This window comes from Macaca nemestrina, chromosome 5 (assembly GCF_043159975.1).
Source record: "Macaca nemestrina isolate mMacNem1 chromosome 5, mMacNem.hap1, whole genome shotgun sequence".
NCBI lineage: Eukaryota > Metazoa > Chordata > Mammalia > Primates > Cercopithecidae > Macaca > Macaca nemestrina.
In genome coordinates this window covers 151,346,973-151,367,202 of record NC_092129.1, presented here as the reverse complement: position 1 = coordinate 151,367,202, position 20,230 = coordinate 151,346,973, and the positions used below count along the sequence as shown (strand labels likewise).

At 46.2% G+C, this 20,230-nt stretch overlaps 1 long non-coding RNA gene across 1 annotated transcript; it reads left to right on the top strand.

Moving 5' to 3' along the window:
• The first annotated feature begins 3,260 nt into the window (after positions 1 to 3,260).
• On the top strand, positions 3,261 to 17,679 carry LOC139363446 (uncharacterized). Its single transcript, XR_011623856.1, has 2 exons — positions 3,261 to 8,464; positions 11,114 to 17,679. It is a non-coding gene; the product is annotated as an uncharacterized lncRNA (long non-coding RNA).
• Positions 17,680 to 20,230: the final 2,551 nt, after the last annotated feature.

Below are 20,230 nucleotides of genomic sequence, written 5' to 3'. Positions count from 1 at the left end.
CTGATTGCACCAACTCAAACTTTTACAGTGAAACTTTTACATCAGTGGAAGAGCTGATGTTGATGATGTCTTCTGAAAACACTGGCTTAAAGGTGAGGAATTAAGAGTTAAAAGCCACTGTCTTGACTGCAGAATTACAATGGGTATTTTTTATTCAGACTCTGTTAATAACGTCCTGCTCTTTACTGGTATCCCATATACAGTAGCATTGTACTTATAACATAGATTCAGAAAATGCTTCCTTAGAGCATTACCACATAGGGTTATTTTACGTCTTAGGAATGTTTCATAATAAAAAGGAAATATGGAGGAAGTGAGGGAGGATGGAAGGAAGGAGGGAGGTTGCAAACAGAAAAGAAAGAGAGAGGGAGAGGGACAGAAGAAAAAACTAAGGGAAGGAAAAGAAGCAACAAAGACAAAAAGACAAACTGAAATCAAGAAGAGAATAGATGTAGAGGAACTGGAAACACCATGTATGGCCAGTATTATCAAAATAGAAGGAAATAAAACACACATAGATAGCCACTCTAGAATCGTGGAGACATAAGAGAGCTACATTAGTTGTCTGTTGCTGTGTAACAGACGTCTCCCAAGTTTAGTGACTTAAAACAACTTAAATGTAAAACAACTTGAAACTGGAGCCACTGCAGGTGGGAGAAGTTAAATAAACAAAAGGAGTTTACAATTTGGAATAAGTAAGAGGTCACCGGTATGCAGATGGAAATGATTTTGTTGGTCCAAGTCCTCCAAGAAGCAGATGCCACCATGGGATGAAAGTTGCAGCATTTTATTAGGGGAGGCACCTGTTAGACAATGTGGGAAGGGAGCCAGCAAACCCTGGGAAAGGCAACAGACTGAGATGCAAGTGTGACCCCAAGTGATGGGCAGAAGGAGAAAAGGTGTTTTGGATGCATTCTAGAACACAGGCAATCTAAGGAGAGTTGAGCAAGGCCATGGAAGAGTCCTGCAGCCACCGTTGGCCATCAAAGGAGTCCTCTGTGTCCCAGGAATGGTCCTGCTTTCGTGTCCCTGGTGTGACCCATCACTGGTTGGGAACAACCCGCAGGAAGCAGGGCCTCTGCATCACTGCTGCTGAGGATGTCAGAGCACAGGAACGAGGCCTTGGGAAATGCAGCTCAAAACTTCCTTCCTGAGGGGTTTGGGCTTTTGGAAGTTAAACCCTCTCAGTCTGGGTTGGTGGATCATTCTCTTCACACTTACAAAGGGACAAGCGGAACCAGGAGGCCCCAAGGGGATCCCTGGTTTCCACACGAACTCCTCTGAGAAGGGGACTCCTCTTCTCACCTGCTGGTCTCTGGGCACACACTGTCCAAAATTCCCCTGTGGCAGCTGTAATGTGTAGTTCAGTGGGCACTCATTTGTCCCCTTTTAAGAGTACTTTCCTTTAGAATCCAGGACCTTCTTCCCTGCAGAGCATGGTTTTGGGAGAGGAGAAGTGCAAAATCCCACAGTAGGTGAGTTGAAGGAATGGGATATGGAGCCACATCCACGTCTACCCCTTGGTATCTGGACCCACGTGTTCTTCCTACTGAGATCACAGAACCGTAGAGATGTCTTTGATTTTAAAAATGCACCATGTCCTGAAAGACGGCACCCTCCCACCCGCAGAGAGCTTCCTGCAAGCTGGCGCTGAGCTGTGCCTACAGAAGCTCTTTTCAGCATTCTTTATGGCCAGCAGCCCTTGGTTGGTGCAGATGGTGATAGGACCAGTGGGTCCCACAGCCATGGCCACACTGCACCTCCTTCCCTGTCAAGTGGGTCCCCACGAAGATACTGCACGGACAGCAATGCCAAGCCTGTGGATCAGGAATATCAACAGCCCCCAGAGAGTGGTGCTGGCTGAAGGTCCGAGAGCAGGACAGGAAAACCCACCTATAGAATAGGTGCCTATCCCTGTGAAGATGAACCTCTGGCCCTTCCAGGATGGAAGGAGTGCAATGTAGTCAACTCCTCACTTAGGGTCTTGTTGGTCACCTGAAAACATAGAGCCCTACCAGGTAACATCATTGGCCTCAAATGCTGATGAGTAGGACATTCAGAGGTGGCAGCATCTGGATCTGCCTTGGTAGGAGGGAGTCAGTACTGTTGGACCCATAGGTAGCCTCAGCCCTGCCACTGTGTTTGCTCCATTTATGTACCCATCCTACCCGGCCTGGCTGACCCATGGGGAAGGCTGGCTAATTTCAATGCTTCTGCTTGGTGGTTCAAGGCCATTTCAGGTTTGGGTGTTTTCTGTGGATGTTAACATGGGATTCAGGCTCAACTCACATAAAACATTTCCATCTCATGATGGATGCTCTCGGGCATGTCCAATGTATGACTTCATGAGTTACACAGATGCTGATTTGTAGGGGCACTTGGAATCACATGATCGTTTGTGTCCTATGGTCAAGCATTCTATCTCATCAGGGTCCATAACATGCCAAAAGTTGCTTCTAACATATTGCTCTGCTTTGGATGGGGTATATGTCTGTGCTGTGAATGGCGTGGCCTTACTCCAGAATCCCAGGCCCTCCGTTGTGACTCTCCTGCTGGTGCTTGGTTTGGTTCCATCCCAAATCTTACCCCACCACTGGCCCTTTCAGCACCAGTGGGTCTGAGGGATGATGGCTGCAGCATGGCCTGGATCTACTGCAGTGTCCTTTCCTGTGGAGGCTCCACTCAAAGCTGGCATCCTTCTATGTCACTTAGAGTGTGGGCCAAAGCAATATATCTACATGTGGAATTTGATGTCAGAACTCAAACAGGCTCACCAGGCAGTGTGCTTGCTTCCTTGCATGAGGATGCGAGATGCAGCAGTTTGTCATTTACTTTGGAGGGGACACACCTGGATGCCCCTAAACACTGGAGCCGTAAAACTTCACTGCAGTGGCCATTTCTGAATCTCTGTTAGGTTATCTTCACCCTCTGGAGAGAAGATGTTTTACCAAAGCCTCCAGTGTACTTTTTTCCTCTTGCTCATCCATCCCAGTCAACATGATGTTGTCAATGAAATAAAGAAATTTAACATTCTATAGGATGTCCAGGTTCTCCAGATCTCTTAAGACCGTACTATAGAGGACTGGGGAATTACAGAGGCAAACTATAAATAAATGTGTTGTGGATCCCACATAAATCACTTATATCCACTTTTTTTTTTTTTTTTTTTTTTGACAGAGTCTTGCTCTGTCACCCAGGCTGGATTACAGGCTCACGCCACCATGCCTGGCTAATATTTTGTTGCTGGGTTTTTTTTTTTGTTTTTTTTTTTTTTTTTTGACAGAGTTTCGCTCTTTTTGCCCAGGCTGGAGTGCGATGGCACAATCTCGGCTCACCGCAAACTCCACCTCCCAGGTTCAGGTGGTTCTCCTGCCTCAGCCTCCCAAGTAGCTGGGATTACAGGCATGCGCCACCACGCCCGGCTAATTTTGTATTTTTAATAGAGAGGGATTTTCTCCATGTTGGTCAGACTGGTCTCAAACTCCCAGCCTCAGGTGATCCGCCCTCCTCTGCCTCCCGAAGTGCTGGGATTACAGACATGAGCACCACGCCCGGCCTATATCCACTTCTAATTGGAATGGAAAGGAATGCACTCACCAAATCCCCAGCTGCACACTGTGTGCCTGAAGCCTTATTAATCTGCTCTACCAGATATATCTAGCCGCATATATCGGTATAAATATAGGCATGCTAGCTGCAAACAGGACTCCTACTTAGTTACGTCTGGAGGAGTCCCATTCATTCCTTAGGCCGCATCAGGCTTATTTGCTAGATTACATGGAGAGAATAGGCAACCCAACACCACCCCACATCCTTCAGCTCTCTAATTTTGGTGCTAATCCCACAACACTTGCAGTGCCCTCCACAAGATTCACCCTGGGACACATGATCATTTGTGATTTGGCCAGAATGGAGGTGGTTTCAGAGATTTCCCTTTGGCCTTCAGCACAATGAGAGCCCTTACTCCACAGACTAGGGACCCAGTGTGGGGGTGACTCCAGCCGCCAGGGCATCATGTCAAATATGCACTAGGAGAATGGGGACATAATTAGGGCTGGGTCTATGGACTCAGTGATTCCATCATGAGCCATAATGTGTCCAGGTTTATTTCGTGGCCTCCTTAGTCCCCAATGTGATGGGGGTCATGATGGTGCTGTGGGCCTCTGGGCATCAATGTCATCTCACACCCAAAGTCAGACCCGCCCAGGTTCTCCCTATTTCCCTTTCCCAGGGTACAGTCTCTAAAGTAAATGGCTGTAGGTCCCTTTGCAGAATGGCTCAGGGAATTGACCCAGCATATACTTGCCATGGGATTGCACAGTCCTCCCTCCTAGGAATATGGACACCTCCTCCATCACTGGGGTCTGAATCTGAAGCTTGACTGAGATCTAGGCATTGAGAATGGATCATGATTTTGTATTGGGTCAAACACCCTCAGCCTCCTGCTCAATTCTTGCTTTCTTATCATAGATATCAAGCAGCACCCTTGCTGGCTGCCCGTCTGTTCTGACCCTGGAACACCACCCTCTATTAACCTTCCCCACAACTCCAGACAGGTCAAGCCCCCTCGGCTGCTCCTCTGGGGTTGCCATGGTAACTGTGTCCTCTGGCTGTTGCAGGTCACTGCCATCACTCGTTCTCTATCTCTTCAGAGCCACACTCTACCCACAGATATTCATGAGCCCAACTCTGAGACAACCTTTCCTACCATCACCCCCAGCCTTCAGAGAACAACACAATGAAACTTGTTAGTGATGCAGGTTCCTGTCGGCAGCACGTTCCTGAGGCTCTGGTGAAGGTGGGGCCCCTGGGTCCTCTTATAAAGCATGGTTCTGGTGAGCCTTCTGGCCTCACCCGGTGTCTCCATCCCACATGCCAAATTCCCTCAGCCTCATTATTCCATCCTCTACGTGTTCCAGGGCAACTAAGTCTGGTCTAGTTTGTGAGAGTCCAGCATCATTTTTTTGCAGTCTACATGGATCACCCTAGCAGTGGGTTTGCCCCATGCCCTGGGGTCTTTGAAAAACCCATGTGATATGGTTTGGCTGTGTCCTCACCCAAATCTCATCTCAAATTTCCACGTGTTGTGGGAGGGACTCTGTGGAAGGTAATTAAATCATGGGGGCAGAATTTTCCCATGCTGTTCACATGGTAGTGGGTAAGTCTCATGAGATCTGATGGTTTTATAAGGAGAAACCCCTTTCGCTTGCTTCTCATTCTTCTCTTATCTGCTGCCATGTGAGACATGCCTTTTGCCTTCTGCCGTGATTGTGAGGCCTCCCCAGCCACATGGAACTGTGAGTCCATTAAACCTCTTTTGGTAAATTGCCCATTCTGAGGTATGTCTTTATCAGCAACATGAAAACAGACTAATACATCATGCCTTGAGACAGTGTTCCCAAGTCAAAGGAGTTTTATTTATCTAGCTTGAAATTCTCTCCATTTGATCAAACGCCCTCAAATTCCAATCCCAGAAGTGCTCCCCGGAATCCTATGTGGCCACGCCGGCTGGTTCCTGCAAAGCTCCTGAGAGGGATTCCCGCTGCGTTGTAAGGGGGAGGCTTCTGCAGCGTCTCCCAGCCTGGGAAGTGGGAACCATTACTAGAGAAGGACGGGCCTTCTCTGCACACCCAGAGGGTCCTGGAGGGCACCCATCAGATAATGCTGCCCTAGTTTGCAGCATCTCATGTTTCCCCACCAGGGCCCTGACTTTCCACAACAGGCCTGCCTTGGCTGAATGTCAAACATCTCTGGAGTTCTGTGACCCTCACAATAATGTCTTCAGCTACCATCGCATGCTCTCTACCCTTTCTCCACAGGAAATAAGGGCCTCTCCATGAGGCACTGCAGAGGCCCTCACACGTAGCCAGTGACAGCTGTTAGAATCCCTTAGATTCTCATTCTCCTTTTACAGGGCATCAACACAGCCGAGCAGTAACCAGCCAACTTCCCTGTTATAGGTTTTCCCTCCCACCCTGTCATTATTGTGTAGAGGCTTCTATCACCCCACCTAGCACCCGGTAACCAGGACATCTTCTCAGGTCAGTGCTGGGGAGATCCGCAGCAGCTTCAGCTGCACCTTGTGCCGTGGACTTTCTGTGTCCCCCACCAATGCGAATGGCATCCTCGGCCTGCCAGGCAGTGGGCAAGCTCAGCCCCAATCCCCGATTTTGCCTGTGTTTATTGACCACTCCTGAAGCCACTTGTGTTGGTTAGCATCCCCTGAGGAGCAGACTGCAATACAGAATTAAATGTGCCAGGATTTATTAGGGGAAATAGTCATGAAAGAAATTGGGGAGCAAGACAGAAAAGACTGGGAAAGCCATAAGACTGTGACGCAAGTGGCTTTCTTTTTTATTTTTGTTTTTATTTTTTAAGCGATCTCAGCTCACTGCAACATCCACCTCCTGTGTTCAAGTGATTCTCATGCCTCGGCCTCCCAAGTAGCTGGGATTACAGGCACACATCACCACACCTGGCAAATTTTTGTATTTTTAGTAGAGGTGGGTTTTCACCATGTTAGCCAGGCTGGTTTCAAACTCCTGACCTCAATTAATCTCCCCACCTCGGACTCCCAAAGTACTGGGATTACAGGCGTGAGCCACTGTGCCCGGCCAGACTACAGTGTGAGTTTAAACCCCAGTGAAGGAGAGAGGAAAGGAAGTTTGGCTGGAAGCATCCTAGACCCAGTGCAGGTTAGGAGAAGTTCAGTAAGGGTGAGCCCTGGATCCTCAGTGGGCCTTTAGAGGAGAAACATTCCTGTCTTAGTTTCCCCTCTTCCCTCAATTACTGAATTGAAGAAGTCCATGGCAAGTGTGGTCTCAGAGCAAATGTAGCAACAGATTTCAGGCTGCAACAGCTGGAGCATTATCAGTTGTGCTTCCTCTAGCTGAGGGGCTGGGATGTGCATTCTTAAGACTGCCACAATGATCCAGTGGGGAGAAAGGACAAAGGGTGATGATAAAAGAGAGAAAAAGGTATGAACTGATGAACTGATACCTTTAAGTAAATGAGAAGGGATGATGTTTGGGACACCAGTAGAGGGACTGGCTCTGGCTGGGAGCAGGAAGGTTAACCCACAACCACCATCCATGTAGTAGAAGGCCCAGCATGCAGCGCAGCTGCAAATGCAAAAGCAGATGGAATCTGTGAAGTTGTCTTCTAGTGTGTTCAGTTTTCTCAGTGAAGTAGGAAGCAAGGTCATTAGCTGAAGTAAGAATGCAGATAGAGGGTTGGATGTGTGAGCAGAGAGAAGGTGTGTGAGAGTCACCCAGGCCAGCAGGAGGCTGAGGGTGAACCATGCGTGGAGAGGGTGATTGCTGGCCATGGTAGGGGCTCCCTATGAGGTTTGGGTCATGAAGTTGGAGAGAGTAGTCAGTGTGCTGTGTGCTGCTCTCCAGCCTCCTGAAGCTCATGGGGGCAGGTGCAGTGTAGGCAGAGGTCGAGTTACCCACAAAGGGAAGCCCATCAGACTAACAGTGGATCTCTCAGCAGAAACCCTACAAGCCAGAAGAGAGTGGGGGCCAATATTCAACATTCTTAAAGGAAAGAATTTTCAACCCAGAATTTCATGCCCAGCCAATCTAAGCTTCATAAGTGAAGGAGAAATAAAATCCTTTATAGACAAGCAAATGCTGAGAGATTTTGTCACCACCAGGCCTCCCTTACAAGAGCTCCTGCAGGAAGCACTAAACATGGAAAGGAATAACCAGTACCAGCCACTGTAAAAACATGCCAAACTGTGAAGACCTTCGACATTATGAAGAAACTGCATCAATTAATGGGCGAAATAACCAGCTAGCATCATAATGACAGGATCAAATTCACACATAACAATATTAACCTTAAATGTAAATGGGCTAAATGCCCCAATTAAAAGATACAGATTGGCAAATTGGATAAAGAATCAAGACCCATTGGTGTTCTGTGTTCAGGAGACCCATCTCACATGTAAAGACACACACACACTCAAAATAAAGGGATGGAGGAAGATCCACCAAGCAAATGGAAAGCAAAAAAAAAAAAAAAAAAAAAAAGCAGAGATTGCAATCCTACCTCTGATAAAACAGACTTTAAACCAACAAAGATCAAAAGAGACAAAGAAGGCCATTACATAATGGCAAAGGGATCAATTCAACAAGAAGAGCTAACTGTACTAAATATATATGCACCCAATACAGGAGCACCCAGATTCATAAAGCAAGTCCTTAGAGACCTACAAAGAGACTTAGACTACCGCACAATAATAATGGGACACTTTAATACCCCACTGTCATTATTAGACAGATCAACGAGACAGAAAACTAACAAGGATATCCAGTGATATAATTCCCCCCTTGCAGAGTTTCAGGAGAATAAGTGAGAAAAGACACAGTGCCAAGAGAAACAGATACAAGACCTGTAGTGGGTTGGACACCAGTGCTCTAAAGCAAGTTCTGCCTAAACTGGCAAGAACATTTTTCAGGTCAGGAACAAGAGTTGTTCTGGATTCTGTCTGGGGCCAGGCTGGGAGGGAGCTGGGCATGGCAGAGTAGGATGGGGGCAAGGGCTGTGGCAGGGCCTGGCACTGAAGTGAGGCCAAAGCCTGGAGAGAATGGCTCCTGGTGGCTGTTGGGCAGCTCACGTAGCTCCCTGCCTCACCCACTGTATAAGTCAGGGTTCTCTAGAGGGACAGAACTAATAGGATGTATGTACAATGTAAGGTAGTTTATTAAGGAGAATTGACTCACATGATCACAAGGTGAAGTCCCACGACAGACCGTCTGCAAGCTGAGGTGCAAGAAAGCCAATGGTGGATCAGTCCAAGTCCCAAAACCTCAAAAGTAGGGAAGCTGACAGAGCAGCCTTCAGTCTGTGGCCAAAGGTGTTTGGCTGCAGATTCCAGGACAGGACCTTCTTGTCCCCTGCAGTGACCCCCCACCTTGCCTGACTATATCTGTCCAACTTGATGGTGCCACTGAGGGCTCTGATGCAGGGAAGGAGCTGTGTGCTCTGTGTGGGAGAATGCCTTCTGCCTTTCTAGCGGGGCCTCAGATGAGGGCTATGAGCCTGAGCTGGAAGAGGAGATGGAAGGGAGATGGCCTTGGAACAAACGTCTGCCCCTGATAGTGTATCCTGTAGGTATCATCCCATCAGCCAGTGCATTGGCAGGACCCCATTCACTCAACCCTCCCCCTGGAGGTGGTTCCTGGTGGTGCCTCCTCAGGAGCTCCCGCTTCCAGCTGCACAAATCCCTGCAAATGGCACGTGGGTACGAGGGTGTCGGTAACTGTCATGCTCCAGTGCTGACTTGAGTGTGTGTGTGTGTGTGTCTGCACAGGTGTGTGCATGTGTGCACAAGTGGGAATTGGAGTGTGTGTACACGTGTGTAAGTGTGAGAGTGAAGCACGAGTGTGTGGGTGCCCACAGGCAGCAGTCGGGGTCCCAGGGTCCTCACTCCTCTCTGCTTTCCTTTCTCTCCAAAATTTGACCACACAGCAGCTTGGTGACCATCTAGGTTTAAGTGTATCAAAGAGAAGGGAAACGCAACTAGGATTCCTGTAGTGTGGGGAAGGGAAATGCCTTAGCCCAGCTCTCTGATTTGCCTTTTAATGGGTTTGAGTTGGAATGTGGGTGCAGAAGAGCCTCCCACAGTGCCACTGGTGGTGGAGGAAATAGCCCCTCCCAATGGCCCATTTTCATGCTGCTGATAAAGACATACTGGGAAGAAAAAGAGGTTTAATTGGATTTACAGCTCCACATGGCTAGGGAGAACCATGGTGGGAGGTGAAAGGCACTTCTTACATGGCAGTGGCAAAAGAAAATGAGGAGGAAACAAAGGCAGAAACCCCTGATAAACCCATCAGATCTCATGAGACTCACTCACTATCACAAGAATACCACGGGAAAGACTGGCCCCAAGGATTCAGTTAACTCCCCCTGGGTCCCTCCCACAGCATGTGGGAATTCTGGGAGATACCATTCAAGTTGAGATTTGAAGGGGGACACAGCCAAACCATACCACTGGATGAGAGCATTTAGATGGATGTCACAATGTATATGGGTCCATAGGAACTTGAAAGACTCTTCCCCTTCACCCTATTTTAGCAAGATAAACAGCGGAAAGGAGCTTCCCTTAAGGGAAGATATTGACTCTATCCCTGAAACTAAATCACAAGAAAATAAGAAATGCATGAAATCTAAACTAAGATATTTGGGTAAACTGTCTCAGAATTTAAAGCATCAGCAGCGACAAGATATAAGGATCAGTGACAATTCTTTCACTCCATGGTCTAGTCCAATGAGACTGGTCAGGTCTTGCTGCCTCAGTGCTGTCCTGGTACTTTGAAACTATCTGTGATTCTGTGAACTGAACCCCCAGCTGCCCAAAAACTTCCCTTTGCTGATCTGAGCCAGACTCTGCTTTTATGGCTTACACCCAAATAATTCAAGTTATTTTAAAAAACAATAATAATTCAAGTTATTCATTTATGAGTTATATAGTCTCATGTGGGGAAAGAGAAGGAGAGTGAGGTAATACTCAATTTTACTACCTGCTAAGCATTTATAAGTGAGATACTTCTTTTTAAAGTCATACTTTTGGATTAAAACAAACTCTGGTGTATTTAAGTAAATTCCCTGAGGAATGTGAACACCGTAAGCAGGTGAGTGCGTTATTCGCTGCTTCCCCTCCACAGAGCTGTGGTTCACTCTCCTCCATCCTGCCCCCTGCACTGGGAGGCGACCACAACAGACAGCGTGGCCTGTGCTCCTGCACCACCTGGCTTCTGCTTGAGTGTGGATGAGAACAGGCGTCTGCAGGAGATGGGAGCATGGTGGGAGAAGTAACTCAGGGTTTTCATTTCCTTAACTCCCTCTGGACAGGTCTGTGGTTCTGTAATCATTGCCGCCCTCTACCTACAGCCACAGGCATGCGGGGCTGCCCCTAGTGAAAGCCACAGATTTCCCTGGGTTCTGGAAACTGCTCCTTCTTCCTTGTTTTTTCAAGCTCAGAGATGGAAACAGTTTCCTGCCACTGATCATCCCAGGGAGCTTCAGCACCCCTTGTGGTTTTCTTAGCCCTGCCAGCACCTCTGTAATGTGTCTTCCTTCTTTGTCATCTCTTTCCTGCCAGGACCCTGACTGCCTCACAGAAGAAGTGTCAAGAATTTATTTATGACATGGCAATAACACATCTATTCATGGTGTTAATTCAATTTGTTTCCTAGAGACAGGGTCTTGCTATGTTGCCCAGGCTGGTCTTCAACTCCTGGCCTCAAGCAATCCCCCTGCCTTGGCCTTTCAAAGTGCTGGGATTACAGGAGTGAGCCATTGTCCCTAGCCCTTAACTTGAAAATCTGACTTAGTATAATAAAAGAAAAAAATAGAAGTATTCTGGAAATGGAGCAGGAAAGAAGGCAAAGGTGGGAACCATCAGTCTGTGTCATCTGAGAAGCCCCCCGTGCAGAGACTGTCCCGGGTCTATAGTGAACAACAACAAAGCACACAGGATGCTGGTGTTAGGGACAGAGCATGGCCGCGGCGGGATGATAGCGGCTATCCTATGAAATAATGCTCATATACAGCCCTTGTGAGAAGGATCAGATCAACATATAAAAATATGCCAAATAAAGTGAAACTCAAGGCAGGAGTGGGACTGGCCATTCTCAGCCCCTGACCTCCATGGACTTGGAGAAAGGCTCAGCCTGGAGATGTGTGAGGCCTCCCACCTGGAGCAGCACCCGCCCCTAAAGACCAGGCACAAATCCCAGCACGTGGAGGGATCCAGACAAATACACAAGAAATGACCACAGCGGGAGCCTTACTGAGCACAGAGCGAGGCCGCACACCACTCAGCACCTGCCCCTCCACCTGCCCTTCTCTCCCCAGCACAGCAGATCCTCAGAATCCGAAAAGAGATCCTAACCTCCATGTTTTATTAATGGTTTATAATATTTTATTGCATCTTGAGAAAACAATATGCAGAAGATAACTGTAGAGCAAGACATCTAGTTAGGGTGAGTGAGTCACAGTGGAGATTTGGGAGGGAAACCCTGTAAGCCTTTCATTCCAAGAAAAGAAAGTTTGATCCAAAGAAGGGGACCCCAGGCCTGGATATTGGGATTACATGCAAGGGATTCTGGAACATCAGGAGAATGGGTTCCTCTCCCTACATCCTCCCGGGGCTATGCTTGGGAGGACAGCAGCTGGGGGAAGAAAAGTCAGGGTCCACAGAAATATAAGGGGACTGAAAACAATCTGTGTCTTGCTGGTCTGCACAAGGCAGCTCTCAAACTGTGGAGAACATAGTAATGACCAGATTCAGCTCAGCCACTCTCAGCCTTGAAACCCAGAGCATTATGAACAGCCCATCACCATCCCCCACCTTCAAATCCAAAGATCCCTACAGCCCAAAGCTGCTCCCTGGCCTCAACTCCTGTTGGCATCAGGCCCCAAGGAAGCTGGAGCACGTCTGTCTGGGACCCTGTCACCTTCTGGAGAATGACAATAAAGAGGACCCAGCAGCCTGCAGGAGGAGACTGTATTCGAGGCAGGACCATGGGATGGGTGAGGCACAGGACTGTGGTTCTATCCTCTCTATTCGAGGGATTAGAGATGAGCTGCCTCTGCCACCCTTTCCGTGGTGATATTTCTAGAATACACCCCTGCTGGAATTCGTATGAGGAAAGAAACCCGATGAGATGCTGTGGTGAAGAGGGGCTACAAGGGTCTTGAATACCAAGTTAATATCGCTACCAGCTGAGATTTGGAAGTGAAACCCAGGACCCAGGAGAGGAGGAGGAAGAGATAGTGCAGGACCCTGTGATCGCTCTCCTGGCCGTCTGTGTGCAGTGAGGCGCTTCCCTTCAGGGTTGGGAGCACCCAGTATCATGGTCCTGAGTGTTGTGACCCTGTCGTTCTCATCTGTGACTGGGGCCGGATCCCTTTCTTCCTCTAATATAAATAACTTGGAGGATCTGTCACCAGACACCTCATATCTACATATTAATAAATTCTGTACAATGGTTTGGTTTAATGTTTTATATGTTATAAGAAATAAAACATAGGGATGATATTTTTAGTAAAGATAATTCAGGGGATATGAAAATCAGATTCCTAGGGTCCTGGGTACCTCATCTTGCTGTCTGAAGTCCTGATGGAGGATCAGTGGAGAGCAGAGTTCAGAAATCATCCTGAAGGCTGAAGTTCCCTGGTGAAAAGGACCCTCTCCTGCACCGTGGGGCTCAGACGGAACAACACAGCTCCCTCCTGGGGGCTCCAGCCTCTGGCCTGTGTTGTCAGTCTGCACTTTCTCGGCCTTCCTGGCTGCCAATATTCTGGTTCCCAGCAGCCTCCTCTCTCACCCTTCACCTCTTCTGACTGGGTGTAAATGGTAACTAGACCAGGCAGTGCCCTCCCTGTCAGTCTGCCTGTCTGCCTGGTTCCCTCTCAGAGTTTGTGTCTTCATTCCGTTCACCATCCCCAGCCCCAGCAGGAACAGGGAGAAGTGACTCGGCAAATCCCCCACTCAAAATGGGATCCCTCAACCAGAGACCACGTATGAAAGTCAGTTTTCCCTGACTAAAGAAACAGGTCATTTACCCTGTTAGAAGTTCGTGTCTGCCAGAGACCTCCACCTGGGAAATGCTGGTTCATGGCAGGGTCTCTCTTTTAGTAAAGGGAACAATTCCTGGCTAATTGACAGCTAATAAGTCATTTAGAATCCAATTCTTGTAAAAAGATTACCTACTTAAAGGATTAACTCCGTTATAATAAGGACACACATCCCACACCGTACATCCAATGTCATTTGTGAGATTGTTTTCATTTGCTCATGTAGAATGTTACTCTACTGCCTTGCAGAGAGGCTTGCCACACATTTCAAATCTCTGCTTCTCATTTCACACCATCTGGCTCAGGAGGTGAAGGTGATGGGAAGTGTCTTCAGACAATACTCTGAGGTTTGTCTCTCAGAGTCACAGTCATATATTACATATAGAGATTATTTTCTTAGAAGTTGTAATTTATTGATATGTATTTTAATCATGGCATAGATAGATACTATCCAACAATTTGTTTTTATTACCTCCATGTTACACTGCTTAGGTGGCCACTACTGGTATCTCTGCATTTTCTTTCTTGTATGTGACATTAATGTATAAGATTGTGTGTACATGGTGGCTTGGTTTCCAGGAATTGCTGATTAGGTAATTTAGACCATTCCTTCCACTGAGTACAATGGGAAAAGGAGGAAAACACACATATTGGAAAAATCTGGTTGAGCAAATGGATGGGCTAACAAAGCAGTGAAGACTTGCCTGGCCAGGAACCAGGAGAGGCAGAAATCCAGAAGAGCATCTTGAGCTGTGGAGCTGCTTTCGTGGATCAGAGGCAGTGACACCTGCTCCCTGGCCGGAAGCCCACTTCCAGGGTTCAGGACTCAGGATTCAGAACTTAGACGGTCTCTTGGTCTCTCTAGAATTTGGTGCTCATTTAGCCAGGGCTAACACCCCCACACACAATGGCTGGAGGATCCAAGCTTATGGTATGACTGCCTCTGGAGCATTTCACTCTAGAGAAATCCCAACAGGTGGAGGTAAATGGTCCAGAGGGCACCAGCCAGCCTCCCACGGAACTCAGTCTAAGGCACTTCCCTGTGTTGTTACCCATGTTGGCCGTGTCCTCAGGAACTCAGTGGAACGGCCATGTAGTCTCTGAGTGGAAGTGAGGGCCAGGGAGAGGGGCAATACAGGGCGGTGGTCCCTAGGCCGTCAGAGATTTTGTGTCCCTGCGTCCCTTCCTTCCATCCTAATCAGAGACCACTTGTGAAAGCCCAAGAACAAATGTCCTTAAATGTCAGAGGTGAATCCAAGACCACTGATCCATTGTGCCCAGGAGCCTTGGGCCATGTAGCCCAGCAGTAATAAAGTCTATGAGGCCTTGGTCGCCCCCAAAGTGTTGCCCCAAGAGGAGCTGCCACTCATTGCCATCAGGCACCCCAGGAGCTGGACATGTTATTCACTGTCATTTCTGATGAGGAGCTAGAGAGGTCCCATAGCATATACACCTTGATCAAATTGGGTCATGGTGGAGTCAGGCAAAATTCTGCAATGACTCACAGGTACCTAAGTATAAAATAAAGTCTCAACTCAGAGCATCCATCAGAGCTTCAGGCTCAGTAGTCATTCCTTTGTGCTGTTGCTGTGCTTGTACTGTGAAAACTGGTGCTTGAAGGAAGGAGATATAGTGACATGTTGCAGGAAAACACATGTCATTAGAAAACTTGGCATGATTCAGGGAGTGGGAGGGACCATTGTCTTTTCCATGGTAGATGTGGGGCTCTCTGTCATCTTTATCCTGTTGTTCCAAGTGCAGAAGAGAAAGCTTCTTCCTACTTCCAGCTACATGACTGACAACAGGAGCTGGAATTCAGAGGATCAGTGGCAGACTCTCTCTCTCCAGGCCCCAACCCTGTAAGTTTAAGGAACAGACTTAGGTCTCTGGCACTTTGTTCTCAACATGCATTTTCCTTCACTCATTCAGGAAAAAAAAAAAAACATAGAAAATGAACCAAAGGCTGCAATTCTCATGGCACCTAGAGAACTGGAGTACGGACCAAGGTTGCCGTGTGCCTGTCATTGCTCCACCACACTCGGTTGCTGTGTGACCTCAGGAGAAGCTCTCTACCACTAGGGACTTTTAAATTCATCTGTGAACCCTGGATAAACACAGACATTCCGGTAACCTTACTGAAATGAAGTGAGGACCAATGGGTTGACAGGCAGAGAAAAATTTAAGTGATGGCATTTACTCCTAGACAGGGCTGTTTAGGAACATGCATCTTAAAAGTAGGAGGAAAACATAATGCCAGCAACGCCCTGCCTAAAATCCCCTTTAGTGATGATAATTATCATTCATCTTTCTATAAAAGTACAGCAAGACTTTCTCTCTCAACATCTCAGATCAGTTAAGTATATCTTCTGATCATATACCAGTGTGGACCCACATGTTTTGCTCTGAGTGAAAATGAAAAGGAATGAGAACATCTCCACCTCCGTGTGGTGACCATGGGACCACAGAGGTCTGGAAACCAGCCTACATCGCCCAAACTCTACATCACTTTCCCTTGTCAATTTTCAATCTATCTGTTCTATGCTTTGGAATCCTACATAATTCATACTCTTGAATAATCTCATTTCCATATGCAGGGCAGGGTAGAAAAGGTGATATCTCTGTTTTAATTTGCTAAGACTTCCATAATAAAGTGGCACAGACTGGGTAAGTTAAACAATAGAAATGTATCATCTCCCAGTTCTGGAGGCTACAGGTCCAAGATCAAATGTATTGCAGGGCTGATTGCTCCTGAGGCCTCTCTCTTTGGCTTATACATGGCCATCTTCTCCCTCTATCTTGTCAACATAGGCCTCAAAATATGTGTAGAGGGACACAGTTTAGCCCATAACAGTCTGTGCCATCCTTGGCAGTGCCTTTTGTAAGAAATAAAAGAGAATACAACCCTTTGGCTGGACTCTGTTGATATTTTGAAATGTTGGTCTTGCAGTAAGAACACCACCAAAACAAGGAAGCCAAAGTTTAGTTTTCCCTGGAAGGGGAGCCCTCCCTGAGCCTGGCTGCCCCAGGGCAGCAAGACCCAGTGCTATGTAGTTCTCCAGAGTGCTATTTACTATAGTGATTCTGATTCTCTACTTTTAACTGGGAAAATAATTCTCTCTCAGGAAAGCAACCACTTCTGATGCTATGTAGGTATTATTCTCCTTATACTTACAGGAGAAAAAAATTGATGTTAATAAACAGGAAATATTTGCCAAATTATTATCACACAAATAATTTTTATATTATCTTAAGATATCCTTTATTGTATTGCGCTTGTTGGTTTTTTAATAAAAAAATTACTGGCACATAATATTTGTACATATTTTGGGGTACACTAATATTTTCATGCGTGTGTAGAATGTGAAATGATCGAGTCGGGATATTTAGGATATTCATCACCTCAAGCATGTGCCATTTATTTGTGTTGGGTGAATTTCAAATCCACTCTTCTAGCTATTGTGAAATATACAATACGTTGTTGTAACCATAGCCAGCCTGCTGTGCTATCGAATATTAGAATTTATTCCTTCTATTTAACTGTATCTTTGTACCCATTAAGCTACCTCCTTTTATCTCCCAGGTCCCCCCACACACGTTTCCCAGCCTCTGGTAACTATTATTCTACTCTACCTCAATAAAATCAACTTTTTTTCAGTTCTCACATGTGAGTGAGAACATGTGATATTTGTCCTTCTTTGCCTGGTCTATTTCACTTAACATACTGACCTCCAGTTCCATCCATGTTGCTGCTAGTTATTATGAAGTAGCTCTAGCTAGAAGAATGGAGAATTAAAAGAAATCTTTGTGAAGCCACTACCCAGGTTTGTCCATTTGTAACATTTTAATATTATTGGCTATATGTAGTATACATAGAAAATAATAGAAATATATGTAGATAGCCCTGATTTTCCACAGTTCTGTTATGTATGCGTTTCAGTTGATACTGTACTGAGTAAAGCAAGGACTGCCAGTGAGAAGTGAGCGATGTCTTGAATTTGGTGAATGCCTTTATAATGTTACAAAGTTTTTTAAATCCCTTTGTTTGACATGATTTTAGACTTTGTATAAATTGTTTTTTGTTGAATGCATCATTCTGTGGCTTGCTTTTTCATTTAACATGGTCTATGAGGTGAATCCACACCCACAGAAACAGTTCATTTGTTTTCAGTGCTGGATAGTATTCATGGGAGGAATATCCCACAATTTATCTCTTCTCCTGTCCACAGACCTTTAGCTTGTTTCTGGTACAGACACTGCCACGATGAACATCCTGGGTCATCTCTCTCTGGTCCCCTGTGTGAGTTCCCCAAGATATGGATGGAGGAACAGGATTACTGTGCTTTTACCACATGATGTTATAGGATGTCAAATTGTTCTCTGAAGAGGTTGTATCAACTCCACCTCTAAAATCTTATTTGATATTTTACAGGTCAAGTTCTCTTCCTCCCCAACTGACTGCTCATCCTCAGTCCCCCTTCATTGGCTCCTTTTGTTGTAGATGCTGGAGCACTCTGGGGTTTACTGCCTCCCAACCACTCTAGTGTCCTCCACTCCCAGGATTTTAAATATTGTCTAGACACAGATGGCTCCCAAATATATATCTCTACGTATTTCTATAATCAAAAAGATAATGGTACCAAAACAGGTACCCTGATATATTGCGGATGGGCCTGCAAACTGGAAATGTTTTCAGGAAAGGCAGTATGGCGATTTCTGCCTAAGTTAAAAATGCATACACCCAGCAGTCCCACTTCTAGAAATGTGTCCAAAACTACCCCTGCATTCCTGAAAAATGACTGTATTCAGAATTAGATGTTGCAACCCTGTTTGTAAAAGCAAAAAGGAAAGAAGAAAGAAAGAAAATGAAAAATAAAAGAAAAAATAATCCAGATGTCTGTCACTAGGGGACTGGTTAAAAAAGCATTGCAAGCTGGGCACAGTAGCACTCACCTGTGAATAGCCACTCTACTCCACTCTGGGTAACATAAGGAGGCCTCCCTACCTTCCTAAGAAAACCCAAACAAGCACTGCGTATCTACACCGCGGAGTCTACAAACATTTAACACAAAAGAAAAAAGACATAGGAAACTCTTGATATTCCCTCATGGGATGGTCTCTATGATACATTATTAAGAAGAAATAAAGCAAGGTGTAGAATAACATATAGAGTCTGCTAAAATTTGTGTGAAAAGGGACAAAGATATATATGTACACATTTATATTTGCTTGCATATGCATAAAATATATTTGGAAGAATAAACAAGAAGTTGATATCCCTGGTTGCCTGTTGGGGATGAGACAGGGTTAACAGAGAGACATTTTACCTTTTGAACATTTTAAATTTTGAATTTTGAACTATATCAAGAAATAAAAGATAATTCCTAGGGAGACCAAACAAACCCAAGAAAATTCACAATGCAAAACCTTTTAAAAACTAATAGAATTTTTTTACTTTTATTAAAATAAATTTTAGGCCGGGTGCGGTGGCTCAAGCCTGTAATCCCAGCACTTTGGGAGGCTGAGACGGGCGGATCACGAGGTCAGGAGATCGAGACCATCCTGGCTAACACGGTGAAACCCCGTCTCTACTAAAAAATACAAAAAACTAGCCGGGCGCGGTAGCGGGCGCCTGTAGTCCCAGCTACTCGGGAGGCTGAGGCAGGAGAATGGCGTGAACCCGGGAGGCGGAGCTTGCAGTGAGCTGAGATCCGGCCACTGCACTCCAGCCTGGGCGACAAAGCGAGACTCTGCCTCAAAAAATAAATAAATAAATAAATAAATAAATTTTAAAAATTTTCTAAATATTATATTATTCCTTTAACAAGGAGGTTTACTACCATTTTAACTCAGTATGTTGTTTTCTTTTTAATTGCATTATTTTTCCTTACATCTGTCTTTTTTCCAACACAACGTAAAATAACAGCATGATTGATTAAATGCAATTTGTTTGGTGAAGGAAATTTTGTTCAAATCTTGGTCTAAGTGGGAAAGGGATTCTAGAGGATCCAGTGCAACAATTACGGCTTCGGTATGTTCACAACGCCCTCTAGTGTTTATATGGGCTCATGGATGTGATATCTAGAAAACACTGGAATTCTCAAGGACACACGACTGAAGCCATTTGCCAAATGTTCAAGGTCCTATTAAAGGCCCATCTGAGTACTTGTCATACAAGGTCACCCTATCTTTGAATCAGAAGGTACACTCAGAGCTCCTAGGGTCACATCTCAGGCCCAACCAGCTAAGGTCAGTCAAGGAAGGTCTGGAGGTCAGTGTCGTGAGGAGTGGGGGGTCAGTGTCACTGGGAGTATGGGGACCAGTTGTGGAGTGGTGGGAGTCCCAGGTGCTGTATGAAGCCGAGCCTTTGGATCACTCTGTGATTCCACATTTGGTCCCTTCTTGGGTGTCTGATATTCCCGGGACTCCAAGGAAATCAAATGCTGCAAGCTTGGGTTGGGGAGCTGTCCAGGATGGGTCAGGTGTGGTCTCATTGATCCTACACTTCTGCCTCCCAGCCCACTCCCAGCCCTCTTCTGATATTAGAAATCAACACGGATTGCCTTAGGGTGGTGGTTCGCAAAGTGTGGTCCTGGGGGAAGCAGCATTGGCATCACCTGGGAACTTAGATATGCAATCT